Genomic DNA, 22,709 nt, shown 5'->3' on the forward strand with positions numbered 1-22,709 from the left:
TCTTTCCACAGTTCTTTTGAACATTGGTGCATATTCATCCTCCAATTGAAAGTGAATATCTCTCTTTCTCCTGGTACATCCTGCACCTGCATTCTGCAAAAAAAAAAGTATGCAAATGTTAACTTGGATTAACATTCAAATCGCAGAACTACACCCCTTTGATTCACTATATCTGTGTTTTTTTTAAAACCCAATTGGTTCTTGTCTCTTTCTCTTGCTTTCAGTCTTGATAGACCCTAATCAACCCCTAATTAGCTTGTAATCTTGGCTTTTAATATACCTCTAATTAGCATCAAATCTTATCTTCTATTCTATCCAAAATACTCTCTCTCTCTCTCTCTCTCTCTCTCTCTCTCTCTCTCTCTCTCTCTCTCTCTCTCTCTCTCTCTCTCTCTCTCTCTCTCTCTCTCTCTCTCTCTCTCTCTCTCTCTCTCTCTCTCTCTCTCTCTCTCTCTCTCTCTCTCTCACACAACAAAAATTCATCAAGGAAACCCTAAACACATTCATACTGAAGCTTGGCTAGTGGAAAACAATAACATCATCTTATCTTCTGCCCTAATTTACTATATGTCACTCTATCACTTATTTTCTTTGTTCATCTCACACAGTCCTCTCTGTCTCCCCCTTCTCCCCTCCTCTCTCTCTCTCTCTCCCCCTCTCTCTCTCTCTATGAATTGATGCTTAAGGACTGAACAACAACTGTGAAGAATAATAACATCACAAAGATTAAAAAAATAAAGATACCTCCATTATCACTGGATTGCTTGTAGTATAGACTGTTGAAGACAGAGATTTCTTACTGCATATTTCTGAAGAGGAAGATGGCTTGTAGCAGGGTAGAGTGTGTTGTAGATAGAGATTCTTTGATTTCAACAAATGGTATCAAAACTACTCCTCAATGCTGCTTCAGAAGAACTCGTATGCAAGAAACCATATTCTGGAGGGAAAGAGAAGAATGCACAAAATTTGGGACAAAACTAGAGCTTTCTGAGGGAATGAAAAAATGCCTAGAAATAGGTATATACTTGTCCCAAAAAGATGAAAATTTACAAGAAAAATCTCGAGTCAAAAAGGTGTCTCTGGGTAAAAAATATTCTTAAAATATGATGTGTACGTCATTTTATATCATTTTTTAACTTCCGCCCTTTTAAGAAGCGAGAATGAGAATGATTGAAAAGTCATGAGGGCACTAAAGAGGGCATTAAAGAGTCATGAGGGTATTAAAGAATGATTGGCTGCGTTTTTAGAAAAAATAGAATTGTATTTTTTTAGTTATGAGGATTTTGAGAAAAAGTGACATTATCCTGCAGTTTGGGAATAAAATAATAGGTGAAATCTATTGAAAACACAAAAACGAGATTTGCTTGATTGTAGAAGATCTCTTTTTATAATATTATTTTGGAATCTCTTTTTAGAGAGAGAGAGGTGAGAGAAACCCTTAAGGGACAAAAAAGAGAGTCCATATTTCTCCTAATGCCTAACATATGGTATTTCTACCATTCTCTTTCTTAATGGGAAAAAAAAAACACAAAAAAGGGAAAAGAAAAGAAAAGAAAATAAGAAAAAAAAACAAACAAAACTGTTATGGGAGAAAAGGAAGAAATTCCCTGTCATAATAGGCCTCGTTCCAAGAAAAGGTGGAAACACCCTTGGACGAGAAGTTGACTGTGGAAAAGGTGGTAACACCTCGCAGTTCAGGAGAGCTGACTCACCAGCAGAATCTTTCTAGCAAGCAATTTGAAGTCACCTCCCTTGGTGCGCTGTCTCTACAATATCAATCCGTCTGCCCTTCTTAACAGACGACTCTTCTTACCAATCATTGAAGTACGAGATTTGTAGGCTGCCTCCCTGGGTACGTCTTGTCCTCAAGATCCTGACGACAACAACAGCCGACATGATCTTCATCACCAACCCCTTGAGTGATGTGAGCTTTCATCCTAACAGGATGGGGACGTGAGTATGGGCTGCCCTCTATATATTTCAACAAAGCGTGAGACAGAGGGTAGGGTGAGTGACCAGTCTTTCCCTTCAAATCGAATGAGAGGTGAGATGTGTGAACAGAGTGTTGCACGCACGGGAGGGGCCTCTCAATGCACAAAGCACAATCTGTTTCTGTGCACTGCACTATAAGGCTCCCTAGCCTTCCTTCTTGCACTGTATGCCCGCACAGGGCGAGATGCACAGTTGCACCATCAAATGCACACAAGGCATACAACCTCTGCACAAGTGACCATGAGGATTACATCAATGGGTTTCAGGAATGGGCTGCCCTCTATATCTTCCAACAGAGCATGAGACAGAGGGTGGGCTGAGTGTGACTGGTGTTTCTTCAATCCATTATCGAGAGGTGAGGATTGAGGGACGTTATGACCCCTTGGAGTCAGGTACATTCTCGTTTCCCTATGCACCCACAGGCTGAGTTTCTGCCATCAACACAGGACACGTCACTCTGCTCTATACACTGCACTACAAGGCTCCCTGGCCTTTCTCCTTGCACCTATGCCAGATGGGTTGGACGCACTGATGCACCATCAATTGTGCACCCTAGCATACTCTCTCTACATCGTTCCCTTGTTGATTCCTAAATCGGGTGTGAGCTCTGGGTTTTTATCATTATTTCCTCGTGTGACATTAGTAATGGGGCGAGTGCCTGCTCTTTCAATTCATTTGAGTGATCGTGAGTTGAGTGTAATATCCCTCGCCATCGACAAACTTCCTGTGATTCTTTCAACTAGCTACCTCCCTGGGCACTGCCGCTTGGTCCCTGCCACAAAGGACGAAGGACGTGTGTTGTGAAGACACCTTGTTACCTCCGCCAGCTGACACAATGACACTAGACGTAACCTCGATAGTCGGCATTCCTCCTCGGCACTATGGGCCAAGTTTTTCTAACCCTACAACTTCTATTTCTCAGTGATGGTCATGTTTTAAGTGTGGGGATGTTTGTGGTTGGTCTAGTGTGAGGTACCAAGTCCTTGATGTTTGGTTTAACCTTCCTGCTATGGTCTTAATAGTGGGGACGCATCCCTGTGCGTCCATGTTGCATACCCCTATGCATATACCCTATTTTGCTCATGCATCTATGCTGTGATTTAATTTTACCCTTATGGGGTCCCTTCCGCATCCTTACATTCTATTTCACCCTGTCCTAGGGGTTGTTCCTTGATCGTTTGCCCTTATTCTAGGTTTTGCGCTTCTTTTATACGAACGGATCTTACATTATCAAACACTCAATCCAAACTTACAACCTTGTTCATCCCTTCGAACCGCCTATTTTTCCTTTTAACCAACCCCTGTTCCGACAGACAATTTTCAAGTTATTAATTTTTGAAGCAATTCTTGTAAATTGGACAGTTTTCCATGTGAACACATCATGATTGCTTCCAAACCTTGATCTGATGAGTCAAGCCCATTCTACCCCTTCCCTTTGACATTTTTTCTTTTTACTCCGTGTCATTTTGATACACGGTTCATCCGTTATTAATTTTTGCGGGTTTTCGAGTCTTTTTCGTGTCTATTTTTCACATTTTTCCATGTGAACCTGCTCTATTTTCACCGAAATTCCAATTTGATTTGACAATCGTGTCTTGCCCGCCTTTTCTCCACTTTTTTCTTTTTCCTCCCCCTCTTTCGATTGCCGGATTTTTAGTTTTTAATTTCTTCGAGCGTTTTCGGATGCATTTTTTATGTTTTTTCCACGTGGATCCCTCCTAATTTTTTCCACACTGAGTTTTGATGCACCAATCCTGTGAATCCCTTTCTTTCTGACATTTTTCCTTTTTACCGCCTGCTATTTTGATGCAGGGTTTTTCTCGTATTAATTCCTGAGTCTATTTTTTGGTCCATTTTTGGGGTTTTTCCCATGTGAACGCATCCTATCTCGCTCGAAACTATGTTTTCTTGTGATAGGGTTGTCGGACACATTGTTCTGCACACTTTTCCTTCTTTCTGTATTTCATTATGTTACGCGGATTTTTCGATATTAATGCCCGTATGTGTTTTCGAGTTTTTTTTTGCGTTTTTCCCATGTGAACACCCTAATTTTGTCACGGAATCCATATCGCATGTATCCAACATTTTCCCCTCGTCTCCCGGCCCATTTTTCCTTTTTACGAATTTTTGATCCAACAAACAGTTTGGATTTTATTAAATTTTCTTCATTTTTCCCGTTAACCGCGTTTCTTGCCTCGCGCGTGAACGTGCCTGTTTTTGGTCTTATGCGCCTTGAGACGCCCCGTGGCATCTGTGGCTAGCGCGTCCCCGTCCCTGCCCGTTTGACCCCGTCATTGCAAAATTTTTTTGCCCCTGCCCGCACATGCGCACAGGCCGAGGATGTGTTCTTTTATTTTCTTATTTCTTTTATTTTTCTTTTTTTTCATTATTTAACATAAAAAACAAAAAAACAAAAAAAATAAACTATACCCACAATTTTAAAAAAAACCAAAAAAACAATTTTTTAAAAAAATAAAAAAAAAGAAGAAGAAGAAAAAGAAAAAAAACACACATACACAAAAAGCACAAATGAAAATACAAAAGAACAGAAAAAGAAAAAAAAAGAAAAAGAAGAAGAAGAAAAAGAAAAAAAAACACACACACACACAAATCACAAATGAAAATACAAAAGAACAGAAAAAGAAAAAAAAACAAGAAAAAGAAAAAGAAGAAAAAAAAAACATACATACATACCTGCCATTATGAATCGGTTCCCCGCCTCCTCCTCCTCTTCCCTCCCCTTCCTCCTCCCCTTCTCCCCTTCCTCTCCTGCTTGTTCCTCTTCTTCCCCTCCTTCTTCTTCTCTTCCACCTCTTCTCCCTCCCTCGGCCTCCTCCTGTCCGCATCGCCTCCTCCTCGAGCGACCTCCTTCAACACGCTGCATCGCCTCCTCCTGTCGTAGTGCCTCCTCCTCGGGCGGCCTTCTTCAACATGCTGCAACGCCTCCTCCTGTCGCAGTGCCTCCTCCTCGGGCGGCCTTCCATAGAGGACTCAATAAAGAAGAGGCCTCAGTGGGGTGTTGGCTACATGGTTGATGGGGGAGCTTAACAGAGGCTCATCATGAGCATGAGAGGGTTCACCAATCTCATAGGTGGAAGAGGGGATTCCTTTAGTACCAAGTATGCCATGTGGACCATGCAATGGCTCCTAAGGTAGTGGATGTCTAGGTTGGTGCCTAGAGTCATTTTCCTTCTCTTGGGATGAAGCTATAGCTAACTGAGCAACAATAGTAGTGACTTGCTCCAAGGTTTATTGAGTCCTCGAGTTTAAGAGGTCCATATGCTCAATCACTTCATCGAACTTGGACATCATTTCGTAGTGGTTGATGACCATGTCATTATGCCGTTCCATGTGACGAAGCTCATGCTAACATAAGGTGTGGTTGAGCAGGTTGTAGGGATCCGTATTGGGAATTTCCTCTTGCATATCACCATGGTAATCTTGTGCCGAGCTTGGTTCATCATTCATGGAGGTCCAGGAGTCTCTAATCTCCCTCTGGAGCTCCTCATGGGCCTTACTTTCACCTTTTTGGCCAGCCATTTGGATGCAGTTCACAAGACCTACTGTCATTAAATGGGGTGTAGCTTTTGGTAGGAAACTCCAATTGGTGAGATTTTGTATTCAAATCGAAGGGAAAAAAGTCCTCTTTGACATGAGCTATTAATCTTTCTGACAGGAGATGATCAGATTTTTTTGCAATGGAATCATCGTGTCTATCCTAGAGTGGTCTGTACCTTGTCCACAGTGACCCTAATGCACAAAAATGTGTGGAAAATCAATGTTTGCAGCAAGAAGAATGTGCACAAGAGGGAGATGAGAGCTCAAAGTACAAGAACAAAATCTTTCTTACTAAGTTTCTTAGAGTACAACTTGGGTACACTCTATCTCACATTGATAGTGACCCATAGGTTGTTTATATAGCCTCTACCAAGTTAGGGTTAGGGTTTCCCCTACCCCTTAAGGCCATTCACATCCATCTGCCCTCATAGACCCTTGCTTAGGGTGAATTCCCATGCCTATATTGTAACACCCCCCCTCAATGCCAGGGTGGCATTGCATCACAAGACATGTTAAATTTCCCTCCCTCAATCAAATGGGATGCCTTTATAAATTTGTCTACAAGGATATTCATAGGTAGAGGATGTTACAAGACTCAAAAGAGTTGGTCATCTATGGATTGGGAGGCAAAGTTGGCCTCCAATTCCTTAGATATTGGTGGAACATTGGGACACTTACTGGTGATATGCCTGGTCTTTTTGCATTTGTTGAATTTCATTTTGTCAGGGTATTTCTTCCAGTAATTGCTTACAATATGACCTTTTTGTGACAGAACGAGCACTTAGTAGAAGCGGTATGGACTAAACTTGCTCACAGGAAGTGATTGCTGAAGTTTCTTCAATATGGTTTCTCTTATCTTCATCCAGGCAAAGACTGGATGGTACTTGCCAAGGTTTTGAGATATTAGTTAGGGTAGTCTCACAAGGGTTCAAGGAAAAACCTTCTTCACAGACTTTACCAGGATGGCAATGGCATCTTCATCATGGATGGGTGCTTGAACGGAGGCAAGCTGTGCCATAAGCCCCTTCATATGTGAAATAAACTTGCTTAGATATTCTCCCTATTTGTATTTCAAGCTAAAAAACTCAATCTTGAGAAATATCTTGGAGTTCTTCCTTGTAGCACCGTAGAGCCTTTCAAGATCATCCCACTTTTCCTTGGTAGTGGAGAGTTGGTCAATATGATGAACTAAAGATTCATCTAAATGAAGCATGATGATGGCATGAGCCCATTCATCATCTTCTACATCAAGGGGATTGGATGGGCCAATTACTTTGGTCCCTTTAATGAAGGGCCAGTAGCCTCTTTCCATCATTTTGTATTTTATCAAGATTTTCCAAGGATGGAAATATTTTCCATTGAAGTTGCGAATTTGAGGCCTTACATCTGCCTAGGCCATGCCCATTATAGGAAGGTCTTAGCAATTGCCTTAAGCAATGGCAGTGTCTAGTCCTTTACAGGTGGCCAAGTGCAATTGAATAGCAGAACTGATAGCCAAGTTTTAAAGTTGTAGAGTTGAAAACGGTTGGAAATCATACATATGCAGTATCTCAAGATAGGATTTAGGAGGTCTTGTTCTTTGAACAACCCTTGATTTAGGATTTACTATTTTCTTAGGTTTCAACGAGGTGAGCTCTGACTGGACTTCAGGCTCTTCCTAATAATGTGGTCTATTTGAGGAGTTCTTGGTAGAGCACGGCTTATCGATCAACTCTATGCTCTTGGATGAATCAGAGGAGAGTACAATAATACTCATATCTCTGATGTACCAGTAGCAAACTGATATTGGGATATGGTCTATGTGTTTACAGTTGTACACATAGCCTTACAACCAAGCAAGAAGAGGTTAATGACATAAAGCACTTGATGAATTTAATTTTTTTACTAAAAAATACCGAATTGAGTCAACATCCAGCTAGCAACATGATTGTAAAATGCCACATTAGTGCTTACAAGTACTCATCTCAAATATTTATGCCACTATTGAGATGTTTGCAATCACACCTACTTTAGTCTCTTTGAAAGGAACAGTGAGGGATCAGGACTAGAATCCCATAAGCACAGTAGAAGAAGTGCTACCATCCAATTCCTATAAAGCAATGTCCTTGCTCTCTTTTCTAATGCAATGTCATAGTACTTTTGTCCTTCAATAAAGTATTTCTGTCATTGTTAGTCTATACACAAGATTGTGCTTATGAGTCCAAGTCTCAATCTTGGAATCTAATTCACTTGTGTGACAGTTAGTCTTGTTTGTGTCCATGTCTTCATGAGTTTGGTCTTCATCTTCCAACCTCCATAGCTTCCACATTGCCATGTCCTAGATCTATGTTTTTACATGGTATCAGAGCCCACCAGTCGGGCATGGCCTAGCTCATCTCACTTCTCTCTCAGCTCCTCTTCACTTGTGGTTAGCTCATGACTTCACTTCTAGCTCCATTTTCACTTGTATCTTCAATCATGATTGTGGCAGCCATAGCCAAAAGCCTGCATCCTGCCTCCTTTGAGCACTTGGATTGCTTCATAGAAGCCATGTCTCATCACAAATCCTTTTAAACAATTATTACTTAGCTAAAGGTGCTTCTCATTGTCACATAAAACCCTTACATTGCAGCCTCTTTAGACCAGCATTGCGTCTGCAACGATTCGTTGCCCAGTTTGCCTATTGTTGAGAGTGGAAAAAGACTGAATTTTTGACTGATTTTTGTTATTTTTGAGGTCTGAATGATTGATTTTTGATGGATTTAGAGTGATGTATGGTTGTTAATGGAAGTATTTGAGAGTGTTTTGGATGATATTGATTATATTTTGGAAGTTCATGATGATTTTTAGTGAAGATATGAAGCTCCGTGATGTTTTGATAGGTTCTGTTGAGCTTCTGATTGGTTCTGTATACCTTCTATATAGCTTCTGTTTTGTTCTGATTGTCTTCAGTATGAAGAATGGATTGATGATTGATGAAGATTGAGATATTTTAAAAGCTTATTGAATAGTTTTTGATAGTTTGGAATGGTTTGAGTATGAGTTATGAGGTTCTGATGACCTTCTGTAGACCTTCTGTAAAGCCTCCGTTCTCTGCTATGTCTCTGTATTGTAACTGTACTGTAGCTGTTCTGGTACTATACTGTAATTGTTCTGTAGACCTTCTGTAAGTGTTCTATAGAATGTATGTGTGACTTTGGGAAAGTTTTCTAACCTTTGGAAAGGATGAATGTAAGTTCAAAAGAGCTAAAACAAGTGGAAGAAGCCGCTGCTGAAGACTGAAGAGAATACTAAGTGATAGTGACAGTAGTGAGCTGTGAAAAGACACTGTAGTGGCTCTGGTGACTCTTCATATCAGACATACCTCTTGGGAGGTACATGCATGACCTAAGAAGGATTATTGAGGGTTATTATGAGAGCATTTTAGTGAGGATATGATGTACTATTGATGGAGAGAGAGAGAGATAGAGCCAGAGATAGTCAATTCTATCAAAACAGCGTAACTGCATATGAGAGATTGAGAGAGAGAATTATGAAGACATTGAAGATGAATATTATGTGATTGATTTTCATTCAAAAGATGGTGTATTCTTTTGTTTTCTTTTTTCTATTGAAGAATTTTATGAAGATGTTGAAAATTATGGTTGATTTTATCAAATCCGTGGGAGAAATCTACTATGATGATGTGTGAAGATTTGTTGTTTTCTTTGTTTTGATGATCAAAAGAATGAAATAAAAGCTTGTTGATGTTACAAGATAGATTTTCTTGCAAGAGAATTCCCTTTTCCTTGGTGTTCCTCTTGGGGCTCCACCTATGCAACCTGTTGTACTATTGACATTGTGCCCATAGTCTATGATGTTGACGGCCATCATAGGGCATTGATAGCCCATGAATTGTCCATCACTTTGTTCAGCATCAAATCAAGGAGGGGAGATTCTGAAGGTCACTGTGAAGGTCTCAAGATTCGAGCCACAAGCATCAGTATCTCTTGATACTATTCATCTAGTGTCTTTTGGCACTTGTGCTTATTAAGTACATTCAATATCAAGTATTTTTCTCTGCTGAAATCTAAGAATTTTGAAGCTAATTTGTTGTTGATCCTCTAACTCCAGCATGGCTAAGGACTCTCTAATCGTTCACTTCAAAGGGGTCAAGTTTCACACCTAGTAGGCCCACATCAAGCTCATCCTAATGAAGAAGGGTCTTTGGGCCATCACCAGCGGAAAAGAGAAGAAACCTTGTGATGCAGACCTTACAATCACTTGGCAAAAGAATGATGATAAGGCTCAGGCCATTATCAAAATGGAGCTAGACGATAGCTATATCCACCATGTGGATAATTGTGATACTTCACAAGATACATGGAAGAGACTTGACACTTTGTTTGGTGCACAATCTAAGACATCAAAGTATAGTCTCTTGTTTGAATTTTTCGGGCTTGAAATGAAGTCCAGCAAATCACTTGCCACACATCTAAACTACATGGAAGGACTTCTAACCCAGCTTACAGGAATCAACATTAAAATGGAAGAAGATGTTTGCATTGGTGTTTTGCTCTAGAGTTTGCCTCCTAAATATAATAATGTGTCAACAAATTTAATCAGTATGTCAAACCCTGAGCTTGTTGATATCTAGGCATCACTGTTAGAGGAGGACAAGAAGCTAAAAACTAAGGAAGAACCAAGCATCTCTAGAGATGAACAAGCATTATATGTTGGCAATAGGTACAAAGACAAGAAGGACCAGCTTTTCTGTGACTTTTGCAAAAGGATCGGACACATCGAGAAGTTCTATCATGCCAGAAAGAGGTCCCAAAAGGCCTATCTAGTTGGTGTTAAAGAAGAAGAACATGGATCAAAAGAAGAAGAAGAAGAAGAAGAAGGAGAAGAAGAAGAAGACCACCAGGAGAATGACAAACCTCATCAGTGCTTCTATTCGGATAGAATTTTTTAGCCTTCTATTGCCTAGACCTAATGCTTTGGACATAAACTTGTAAACTCCTCATGTAGCCTTGCACTACAGCCTCTATACACTTTTTGAGTCCCTTGTTACAACTCTAGATGTCCACCATGTTTGTGGTACCCACACTTAGCCTTTTTTGCCACAACCTCTGGTGTTTTGCCATGTCTATGGTGTGCCCACACTTTGCAGGTGTTTCTTTTACTAAAGCCTCTATATACTTTGTACTTCTGATTGTGATTGAGGAGGGGTTTTGAGATGTTTGCAATCACACCTACTTCAGTCTCTTTGGAAGGAGCACTAAAGACTCAGGACTAGAATCCCATAAGAAAATTAGAAGAAGTGCTACCATCCAATTCCTATAAATCATTATGCTTGCTCTCTTTTCTAATGCAATGTCATAGTACTTTTGTCCTTCAGTAAAGTCTATGTGTCATTGTTAGTCTATACACAAGATTGTGTTTATGAGTCCAAGTCTCAGTCTTGAAACCTAATTCACTTGTGTGATAGTTAGTCTTGTTTATGTCCATGTCTTCATGAGTTTGGTCTTCATCTTCCAACCTCCATAGATTCTGCATTGCCATGTCCTAGATCTATGTTTTTACAACTTGAGATGTGACATGAGGATTGTTTGATGAACTAAAGAGGTCCACCGAGAGTAAGAAATTTTGAAATAGAGCTTTTAAATATTTAACTAACTTTGGAGAATATCAATCAATGATTAGAATCACTGTTAGTGCTCAGAAATTGAAAATTTTTAAGAATGAAAAAGCTTGAAGCTTTCTAGCTATGGCTGCCACGAAAGATGCAGTTAGGGTTTGATTGATTGCAACCACCATAGGAGGAATTTCTCCAAACCCTCTTAGAGGGAGATAGCCCACTGGGGGGGCTTTGAAAGCCTTATGGTGATTGGGAGGATTACTCCATCTACAGGCCATGCTGAGCTCTAGGAGATGACGTCTTTAGATCTGTGCCATTTTCACAATTTGCACAATGTTGCCTTCCACAATGCCCAATGTTTCCTCTGATGTGCCACACCAAGTCGCCTTGTGTTGGGGAAGAAGATCTCAGTTGAATTTAAGATATAAAATGCTCTTCTTTGGCTTCCCCATGTCCTCCAAGGTCAGGGGGTCAAGGTTTGGCTATGGAGATAAGAGGGAAAAGATGAAGATGATGGAAAATCATGTGCACTTAGTGAAGTTGAGGATAGAGAAAGTTGAAATCGGAGGAGGCTCTAATACCATGTGGAAAATTAGAGTTTGCAGTAAGAAGGATGTGCACAAGAGGGAGATGAGAGCTCAAAGTACAAGAACAAAATCTTGCTTACTAAGTTGCTTAGAGTACAACTTGGGTACACCCTATCTCACACTCGATAGTGACCCATAGGCTATTTCTATAGCCTCTGCCAAGCTAGAGTTAGGGTTTCCCCTACCCCTTAAGGCATTCACATCCATTTGCCCTCATAGACCCTTGCTTAAGGTGAATTTCCATGCCTATATTGTAACAAAATGGGCATAACTTTCAAATCATAGCTTTGATTAGGAAGATTTTTTATTCAAACCGAAGGGGACAAAGCCCTCTTTGAGATTAGCTATAGGGTTTACTTGTAGATATAATACATAAATTTCTATAATAAGATCTTTATGATTGTCTTACTTGATTATGACCAAAAACATTGCTTGTCTCTTAGTGCAAAAGCATTATATAGATGAGTAATATGTTGAGAGGCCTAATCAACAACATGAATAGCATCTTGAGAATGCTAAGCACCATCTCAAACATAATTGTATATCCATCCGCTCTATCAATGCATAAGTGAAGTTTACTACCATACATCTCTTCTAACTACTTGCACTTCAAGTGTCATACATGGGTGGCATTAGCATTAAAAGGGTGTCCAAGGGGGATCATTGCATTAGGGGAGGTGGTGATCACGGAAAAGTACCCACACCTACATACAAGTATTAGGCTCGGGATCACTGAGAGGTGGGCAAAGTTCCCCCCGGTCCGGGTTGTGCATCCCTTCAGGGTCTTAAGTGGTAAGAGAGGGTCAACTCTCTTTTGTCTTACCACCTTGCCTGCTAGCATTAGCCTTTTTCCTCAGCTGGAGTATACATGGCAGACATTTTTATTAAGCAATCAACATGAGATGCATTGGAAAGGAGACATTGGGTCTTTTCATGAGATGCAAGGAATGAACAAAGGCTTGGGTAGGGGTTACCTTGGTAGTCCATGGCTTCTACTTACACAATTACAAAGGCTATTACTCACTTTGAGGCTTATCCAAGTCACACAAGACAAGATGGGGGTTAATGTCAGTCAATACAATTGATTCATGATTAGTTATGATGCATGTATACAATAGGGATTGATCTACTAAACCTATGCAATCATAATCTCTCGAACAAAGGGATTAAGCTTAGCAAGTGGATAAACTTGAGATATTAAGAATAGATTGACATACCTCTTTAGTGCCTAGGGAGACGATTGAAGCATAGCTCATCATAATGCCCATTTGCTCCATCAAGCAAGCTTGGTTGGTTGGGGCATTCCCATGGAAGAAGACTTTAGCATTCGAATGCTTCCACTAATGATGAGGGCTCTCGTGCTTGTTCCCAAGTAGCTTGAACTTCAAGGGTGGAAAGCTTTAAATGGAGCTTTCATGGCTGCCCACCACAAGAAGCCCATGCATGCTGATCTCCATATCTTCAATCTGGGTAAGAAAGAGGAAAAAATGGTGAAGGTTCTCCTGAGGGTTGAGCTCCAAAGGTTATGGGCTGGATCAAGAGCTTGAGCTGAGTGGAATGGCTACCCACATATAGTGTACAATAAGGTGTTCATATTTGGGAGCTCAATGTTAGAGAGATAAGTGCCAATCTTGATGAAAGAATGTTCAGCCCCTTGCCCCAAGGGGCAGGAATGCCCAAGAGATTGTCAATGACTAGAGCATAAGGCAGGGGCAGCAGCACAATTTGAGCTACAAATTGCGGGCTACTGCTGCCTGCTACTTGGGGCAGGATTTCCCTAGCCTCTGTGGTATTCAAATTGGAGTTGGGGATGAGGGGGATTAGTCCATGGTGGTGGCTGACATCCTAGAGGTGGTTGGAGCAAGCTTGGAGAGATTGTGGTGGGGGGCTGACAACCATGGTAGCTTGCAAGAGAAGAGAGAGAAGGAGGGCTGAGGTAAAAAAGTAGTTGGGGCTTTGCCCTCTTCTGACTCGTGGAACTCTAAAATTGGCTTGAAACCCCTAAAATTTGCATGAAAAGAAGTGACGACCTACTAGTTTAGTCATTTTACCTCCAGTTATGTCTGAATCTCCAACCATAGCTCCTGCTTGCTCCAAAAAGCTGAGGTTAACTATAGTCATTCTTGTTGTACCTATACATGTAAGATGAGTAATTAGGGTTTTTGGGATTTGAAAAGGAAAAAAGGGGAAAGGAGAAAAGGACCAAAGCCTGAAGCTCTAATACCACTTGTAATGAATGAAGCTAAATGGAGAGAGGAAAAGTGGTGAAGAGAGAGAAAGAGAGCCATGTTTCATTTTCAGTCAAAGCTGAATACTCTTGATCCATAGCAGCACACCAATTCTCATAAGGTGTTACATCATGAATCCCTACTATAGGAGTTCTATTCAGCACATATACAACAGTCACCACTGCTTCAGCCCAGTAAGCATTAGGCAAACACTTTTCATTCAACATAGCTCTAGCTGACTCCATTAGTGCCCTATTTTTCCTCTCTGCTACACCATTTTGCTACGGTGTATAGCTATAAGTCAGCTGTCTTTTGATCCCATACTTTGCAAGATATCTATCAAACTCTCATGAGAGACATATTCTCCACGTCCATCTGACCTAAGACAAGAAATATAGAAGCCCCTTAGCATGCTTCTTGAAATCTCTAAATGCATCAAAAAATTCATCTTTATGTTTCAATATGTATAACCAAGTGTACCTGCTAAAATCATCAATGAAAGGTACATAGTAACAAGCACCACAGGCATCATCAATGGAACAACTCATGTGTGCTAAATATCATATTGGGTGTCATCCCCAGTACATAACCTTGTGAACTTGCAACCAACTTATCAAACCACTCTCCGTGGGGTGTCATATGGTTAGAGGCCCATAGTCAAAGTACCATCTCTCATCTCTACTCTGTCTAGGTGCATTCTTGGACACATGCTACATGGCAAACAATCTATCACCCTGATCATCATGAGCATCGCTATATGATGCATAATTCCCATGTTTTCTTCCTTTAGCTTTCATATTTTCCTGTTTCTTATGACAATCCTTGGTAATATGCCCATATCTACCACAGTAATGATAGTTTTTATCCCTGTTGGATTGATCATTTGACTGCCATGATCCACCACCTCTGCCACACGGGGTGATCTCCCCCTGCCTCTAAAGCTACCAAATCCATGCTAGCCCTGTGTATTTGTGCCATGCCAATTACTCTACTATTGCTATCCATAGGTGTTTTGAGTGTCTGCACGACCTCAAAAAGAGCCACAGCCTCTACCACCTCTACCATGCTAGCTAGAATAAAGGATAGTGTGCCTTTGCTTTGAGACATACTAGAACCTGTGTTCAACCCAAGCTTCACTTCTTCATGCAACAGCAGGGCAAGCAACTCATTCTAGTCAAGGGGTTTAGCTCTAACAGAAATAGAAGTGTCAAATGCTTTGTACTCTTTGCAAAGTCCATTTAGAGTGACTGCTATCATATCATCTTCAGACACTACAAATCCAATAGTGGCAAGGTGGTACACTATGGTCTTAAACTCTATCGTGTAGGCCTGGATGCTTCTGCCATTCCTAGACATGTTGTTAAATTGTTGCTTTAACTGTATCTTCTGAGCATGTGTTACATTTCCATAGTTCTTCATGAGTATGTCCCAAGCATCTTTCGGGGAATCACATCCAGTGATCTGTATTGCCATAACATCAGATATACATAAGGAAAACCAATGTAGCCCTTTGCATGCTCTCTCTATCCATTGTTTATGAGTTCTTCTCTGATAATGTGTCGACCATTCAGGCAATTCAGGTTCAGCTTCATCACTAGTGCATAGATCCCAGTAACCTTTGCCAACCAAGAAATTCTTCATACAAAACTTCCACAATGAAAATTTCTTGTTATCCAGCTTTTCACCAACAATTTGTGTAATGTTATCAGTGGCTTGTGCATTTGCCATGTTGCAACAAACTATGTCATCAATGCCTAACTTCTTGCGAGCCAACAAGTCCAACTAACTAATTGCAGTTTTTGACTATTTATGATAGTTTTCTGCAACAAGTTCACTGCTAAAAACAAGGTATTTCAATCCATTAATATCTCATAACCATCCACAAACATGTGGCATAATCTGTAGGTACATCCGTCAATACATAGACCACGTAGTTTTTTTATACTCTGTATCATGCAACCTTATTGTCAGAGTACATACATGCAATCTAAAATTTGTAAATTATCACTGACTAGCAGCTGATTCAAAGCTAAAACTGAGGTGTATACAAGTCATACATACTCCAAAACTTCATAGGCATCTGCTAGTACATGTAGCAGTCCAAATATGACCCTACGAGCACAAATCAGTGCATAAACAGCAACCCCATGACTTTTTGTATTATGGCTATCAGCACCCCTCCAAACCCTACGATGGATGCCTTGGATAGAGGTTTTTTCCTCTTTGATTCTATTGTTGTAGCTAGAGATTCTCCTGCCCTTGTTGGAGCTATTGCTGGCATCTTTGTCGATGTCTTAATTATTTTTTAAACATAAGCATTCCAATTCGCCTCATCCATGCAAGGCTTTCAAGTAGTAAGAGCACTCCTATTTTGTTCATAAGGGTATTATATCTTTGACTCGAGAAGAGGGTGTAGACCATCTTCACTTGTAGTCTGATGGTGGGCTCAAGAATATCATCTAAGTTTATTCTGTCATTTTTGTGTAAAATTTCTTTTTATCCATTCCTAACATCCCATGGACATCTCTCTTCAACCTCTTTTCTAGCTTGTTCACTAAACCCAAGGCCTTCTCCATGACTTCCAGGCTAAGTTGGATTTCCATCTTCCTAGTGGCGTCTCCCCTATCTGATTGTCACCATGCCACTGTTCTTCTAGACATCAAAAGTTTTCAGAAATTTGGTGCATTTTCTATGATCTATGTCCTGGCCCACCTTCTCTAGGTACTTAGCAAGATTTCATAAATCTATTATCTATCTAACTGCCTCTTTCAATGTCACTAGCTCCTCTAGGTTATGGATGTTGCAAATTTCAGTTAGTTGAAGGTGACGTCTCCGTGGCTAAGCTGTATTTTTTTGTTCTTCCTCCAAGAATGGGAGCTTTTTGGTTTTATCCTGCTACCTTGCCATTTGGGTTCATGTCACCACACAACAATCCACAATGAGTTCTCTTTGAAGGACATTGTTGCATAAAAGGTAAAGTGATTAGAAAGAAACACTATCAGATGGTGAAATGTATAAACCATGAAATGAGAAATTCTACATCAATCAATCCATACATTCCATGCAAGATGGAAATTTTTTACTAAAAGAAGAAGAAAATTGAATTCATCATTTTCTTTTGAAGTTCAACTCCTATTTCGATTTTTCATTCACCTATTTTGATTGTTCATTCACCTTTCACTTTACCCCCTCCCCCTTGGAAATGATGAAAATCCTTCCTAAGATTGTAGCAATAAAGGTGTAAGGGCCTTCTGTGCGTCCTTGGTGTACCTCACCATTTCAAGAGCTGGTCGTAAAAGGTTGGATTATACTCTGATGTCTCATGACAGTCCATATCCTATGGACGAATACCCACCTGTGTGATTTAAGTCAATACATCTATCAAGTGGTCAACACTGAAGCTAATTTTAGCTTGCAATGTGAAGTTCCTTGTCTATTAGGATCATATCCAAGTATGGATGTAGCATGAGATTATCTTCTAATGGTTGATTTCTTATCATTGCTAATACCCTAAATGAAGTTGGGGTCACATATATTCGGTCATACTTGGAAGTCTTGATGGTACATCATTGCTCTGCATTGGTCATGATTTGATAACCCTCCCATTCGGAAAAAAATGAACTCACAAATGGGCCCTTAAAAATAATATAGTTTAAGATATGGGCCTTTTGGATTGTCCAATAGGAAGGCTAGATGTTGACATCCATGGAGGGTGAATCTTCTCTCTCCAAATCTTGGGTTTTCTATTAAAAAAAGGGGTAGTGGGGGATTAAAAAAAGGGAGAATGAATAATACACAAAATTTGAGTTTCTCTCACCTCGTATTTCTCCCATTTTTTGGAGAATTTTCAATTTCTATTTTTTTCCCTCTCACAAAATCAGTTTGACCCAAAAGTTGAGCAACATACCACTTTCCCTCTCTTCTCTAAACTCGTGAATTTTCATCTCCATTGAAGCTCCTTACTGAGAGTAATTAGGTTTTTGAGTGTTCTGCTTACCTCTACACTTTCTTCTCCACGCAACTCCAGATTTTGGGCAAAACACAGGTGCCCATCTCTCTTTGCATTTTCTCTTGTTTGCTATTTTTTCAATAGGGTTTGATGTCATTTCTTACGTTGTTGTTGTTTTATTGCAGAGGTTGTTTGGGGCAGGAGACAGAGGTGCTCATCTCTCTCTCCTTTCTTTCCCCCCTCTCTCTATGTGTTGTTTCTCTTTTATGTTGTGTTTTCAATAGAATTTGATGTTGTTTCTAATTGTTGTTTTCTTGCAGAGTTTATTTGGAGCAAGAGGCAAAGGTGCTAATCTCTCTCTCTGTTTGGTTTTTTTTTTTTCCTGATATCTTTTCCATACAACACAATGTTAGTTCTAACCCTTGTTGTTGTTTTATTGCAAAGATCATTTTGGGTGACATTGCATAAGTGCTTATCTCTCTCTTCCTCTCTCTTTCTCTGTCTATGTTTCCTCTTTTCTACTGTTTTTTCAGTATACCTTCATGTAAATACTAACTCTTGCAAAATTGTCTTTTGCAGAGATCAATTTGGGCAAGATTGGATAGGTGCTCATTTCTTTCTCTCTCCCTTGTACTCACACAAACTCTCTCTTTCTTCCTCTCTACATTATCCCTTTTCTACTATCTTTACAATAGGGTTTAATGCTAGTTCTAACTCAAGAATCAATTGTTGTTGCAACACTTAACACAAGGTAGAGCAAAGATTCTATAGCTCAATTTATAGGTAAATCTACCATATTTTGTGGTGCTAAAATTTATTCATTTAATTAGTGACTTTTATCTTTGATGGGATTGATGTTTTCTTATGTCCATCATTTGCAATGGGTTTTGATTAGCAATGATTCAATCTTATCTTCAGCAAATCAGCTTATAGGTAAATTGGCCATGTTTTGTATTGCTTCTATTCATGCAATTACCTAGATATTTTTTGCTAAAAGGGATTCATGCAAGTATTTTTGTTAAAAGGGATTCATGTAGGTGTTTTTTTGTACATGCAGGTATTGTACAAGGTTTAGGTGAAGCATATAATTCTCCATCAACTATTTTGATGTGGTGAGTGATTCCTTTGTGTTGGATGATATGGATCTGCTGGAAGTTGATGGTTCAAAAATCCTTTGCTTTATTGGTCCTATGTGTCCATTTGGATCTCCATGCCAATTGGCAATGATCCATGAAATTCTTGTATCATATCATCCATATAACACACAATGTGTTGAGTCTTAGAATATCTCAGGTGTCAATCCAATGTGCCTATTAAGATTTGCATGCTATGTGGCTACTATCCTTGTAACAACTACTCTATAATACCCACATTTCATACAATGTATTGAGTCAAATCAGACTCCTCTTCATTATAATAAAATTTATTTTGGTGAAATTCTTTGAGTATTCTTGTGCTATTCTTTTCATTATATTTCATGTAAATGGTATGATTAAAGTGATGTCTTGGAATTAAATCTATACTTTGTGTTGATGTATATATCCACATGCATTTCGATATCGATGTTTATGTTTGTATACAAAAGTGTAAACATCTCTTAATGCCATGTTGATTTGTATGGCATATTGGTGATTACTGGACAGACTTAAAATGCTTATTATTTAGGAGTTAGTACATACTTCTTTACATCTAATGCGTAGGTTATAATGCCTGAGAGAAGAACAAGCATTCACTCGATAGAAGTATATAACAGAAAAGATAAAGAAGGGAATTGGATCATTGATACGTATCATTGCTCATCTTGGGTACATATGTCTCCAAGTATGAAGGGAGCTTTCAAGGTGAAAGCATTTGCAATTGTAGATGTATCAAAGCACTGGAAGGGTAAAATTTTAGCTCTCAGACAAAGGAATGTTGATTCTCACCTTCTAACAGAGGCGTTTGTACAACATGTATTTATGCAAAAACAAATACACATTGTGCCCACTGTGCTCTTTCAATGAAACATTGCAAATAGTAAGTATTTGCAACTCATTGAGAATGAGAACTTTCATGATACCTATGTAACAACTTGTCTTGTATTTACAAAAGTATTCCCTTAGGATTGTTGTGAGTGGAAAAATGTTGAGAGTTTCACTGGTTTTTTTAAGTGTTACCACCTTGAAATTGGTAGATTGCTCTTTGAGGGGCGCACAGCTAAGCAACTTGTAGAGGACCTTGTTTTTTTCTATGACTCCAAGTACATATTACCCTAGGGGAGTCGAGAATATGGAACCCTTGAGTCTATGCACATATCGAATCTCAATAGCATAGAATGGCCATTGTGTAGTAGCGACATTTTGCACATGTGTAGCACAAAAATTTCAGCAGACATATTGAATTCTATGAAGCCAAGCACTGGCTCAAAGAATGTATACATCTAAGTTGGTTCATACCGATTGTAATTTTTACACACATGTTCAAGGAATGTAAGGGTTTGAGACGTACCAAAAGCATGTACGTCATAAAAAATACATCAAAGGATTATGTAACAAGGATTCTAGGCAAAACTTGGACATAAAAAATAACTCATAGTCCTGACACAGTGGAGTGTCGAGTCACAACAAGGGACATGGCTTTCATGTAAAAATTTTCTCTCTTAGTTGACTATTATCTTACTTTGGGATGAATCGGCTAACTTTCCTTTCCAATTACAGGTACTTTGTCGCACGACAAACTTTATGCCTAGTGTTCAAGTATCATAGATAGAGGATGCTCAAGGGTAAATGGTTATGCCTTGATCAAGACATGCGTGAAAGTGCAGCTATGGATGTTACTGTCATTTGTGAGGGTCGCGAGCCCCAAATGTTGCAAATGGAGGATGATTGGCCCTTGAGTATAATGCACCAGAAAATAACAATGTTAATGTAGAATCCACTTGTTAACTTCTATTTTAAACTAGATGGTAGGAAAATTCGAAGCTGAGCTAAGGATACTGTTACCAGTAGCGGAAAGTGTGTGGCTCCACATATTTTAGAAATTGTAGAGTCTCCCTAAAAATACCAACACCACAAGTTGTAATATCCAACACTTGTAAATTTTTGGATTTTTTTAGCCAATAGAATATTATCGCTTACTACAGACTTGCAATATTTAAAAATTATGGTATTTATGTAAAATCATACACTTCTTATATACTTTTCACATCAATACATTTACATATGCATGTAGACTTTACAAAGAGTAAAGCCATAACTAAATATCATATGCGAATAACCCTTAATGGTTTAAAACTTAAGGTTTTTAAGGTAGAACTAGTTTAGTTCTTGTTTTATTGTTTCATTTCACACTTTCTCTCTTCATCTCTTTATATCCACCACATCCCTCCTACTGATAGGACCTAAAATGGGTTGGCACTAGCTATGGCACTAGTCGGACCTCATGCATACGATAGACAACCCCATCACACGGCCTCGCGGGCTAGGAGCATCTAAGACTCACTTTGCACTAAATGCTTATGATGATTTTGCGTTTGTATCCAATATGTAGTCCAACGTTCACATTTCCTTCTCCTTAGAGGAAGATCCCATAACATATAGGCATACTACCTTGTAATACACACATAGGGAAGCACCTCTCGACTGATTGCTACGGCTCCACTATGACTCTCCTACACCTCATGGATTAGCCCCAAGATGCGTCGCTAACACATATAAGATTCGCACAAACTCCGCTCTTTTGTAATTCAACATTCCAGGAGATTTTGATATGCCTCACAAAACTTTCCCCAATGGAAGCATCCGTCTAACCTACAGCTTAGGTTTCCTATCCTCTCAGCATTGGTCAAAGTTTATCAATCAATTGCCATGCATTCCAGGAGATACCACATGACATGCTTGATGCAAGGTGTATGACAATTGTGCACAACCATTTTATGATTTAAAAAAAAACCAGCCATGTGAGGTGCGAAAAATAGCCCTTTCATGAATTTTAACTAAGCATTACGTGCTGCGCTGCTTTAGGGACTAGCACCGGAACTTCCATGCTACTAGTCACTTATATTTAATTATGAAACGATCCCTAAATGCTATGCACAAAGAAGAAAATAAAAATTTGTGTATTTTTAGCAATTAGATCGTCGCACAAACTTTGCTCCCCTCTCACCGTTTAGGTGTTGCTGCGGTGCATAGGTATAAATGGTTGTTTTGTATCATTTTTGTATGTTAAAACCAATAAACACGGACTATAACACAAAAGACAAGGCCAAATTGAGGCTTAGCCTCATGCTTTAACCTTGCCAAACATTCACGCACATAAATCTTATTTTTCTATATTTTTGAGCGCGAAAACTCCAATTTCCTCTATTTTTTGCTATTTTTCCTATTTATTATTCATGGAAAATAGGTATTTTCTGATTTATTTGTATTGGCTTATTGTTTTGACTGAAAGTTAACATTTTCTCTGATCTTATCCCATTTTCACTCCTTTTTTCCAACTCAAAATCGAAAAAAACCACTAATTTTCATTAAAAATGACATTTTACGGATTTTAAAGAATTAACAACGACTCTAAATCATTGCGGGCTCTGCATTTTTGTAGTTACAGCCCTCAAACATGATGCAAACAAGGTTCAAACAAAAATTCATCGCATATGAACAACATTTGGACCATGAAACAACAAAAACAATCAAATTTCTTTGTAACATTGAAGCATACTGCGTGTCTTGCATGTTGCGGATTTTTTAATAATTATTTTGGGCAGCCCACAGACAGGCCAGCAACCATTCTTTAGTGTTGAACCTCTTTCCTCATCCTCC

The sequence above is a fragment of the Lygodium microphyllum genome, chromosome 9 (genome assembly GCF_053477565.2).
Source record: "Lygodium microphyllum isolate KBCC chromosome 9, Lygodium_microphyllum_v1.1.10, whole genome shotgun sequence".
Lineage (NCBI taxonomy): Eukaryota > Viridiplantae > Streptophyta > Polypodiopsida > Schizaeales > Lygodiaceae > Lygodium > Lygodium microphyllum.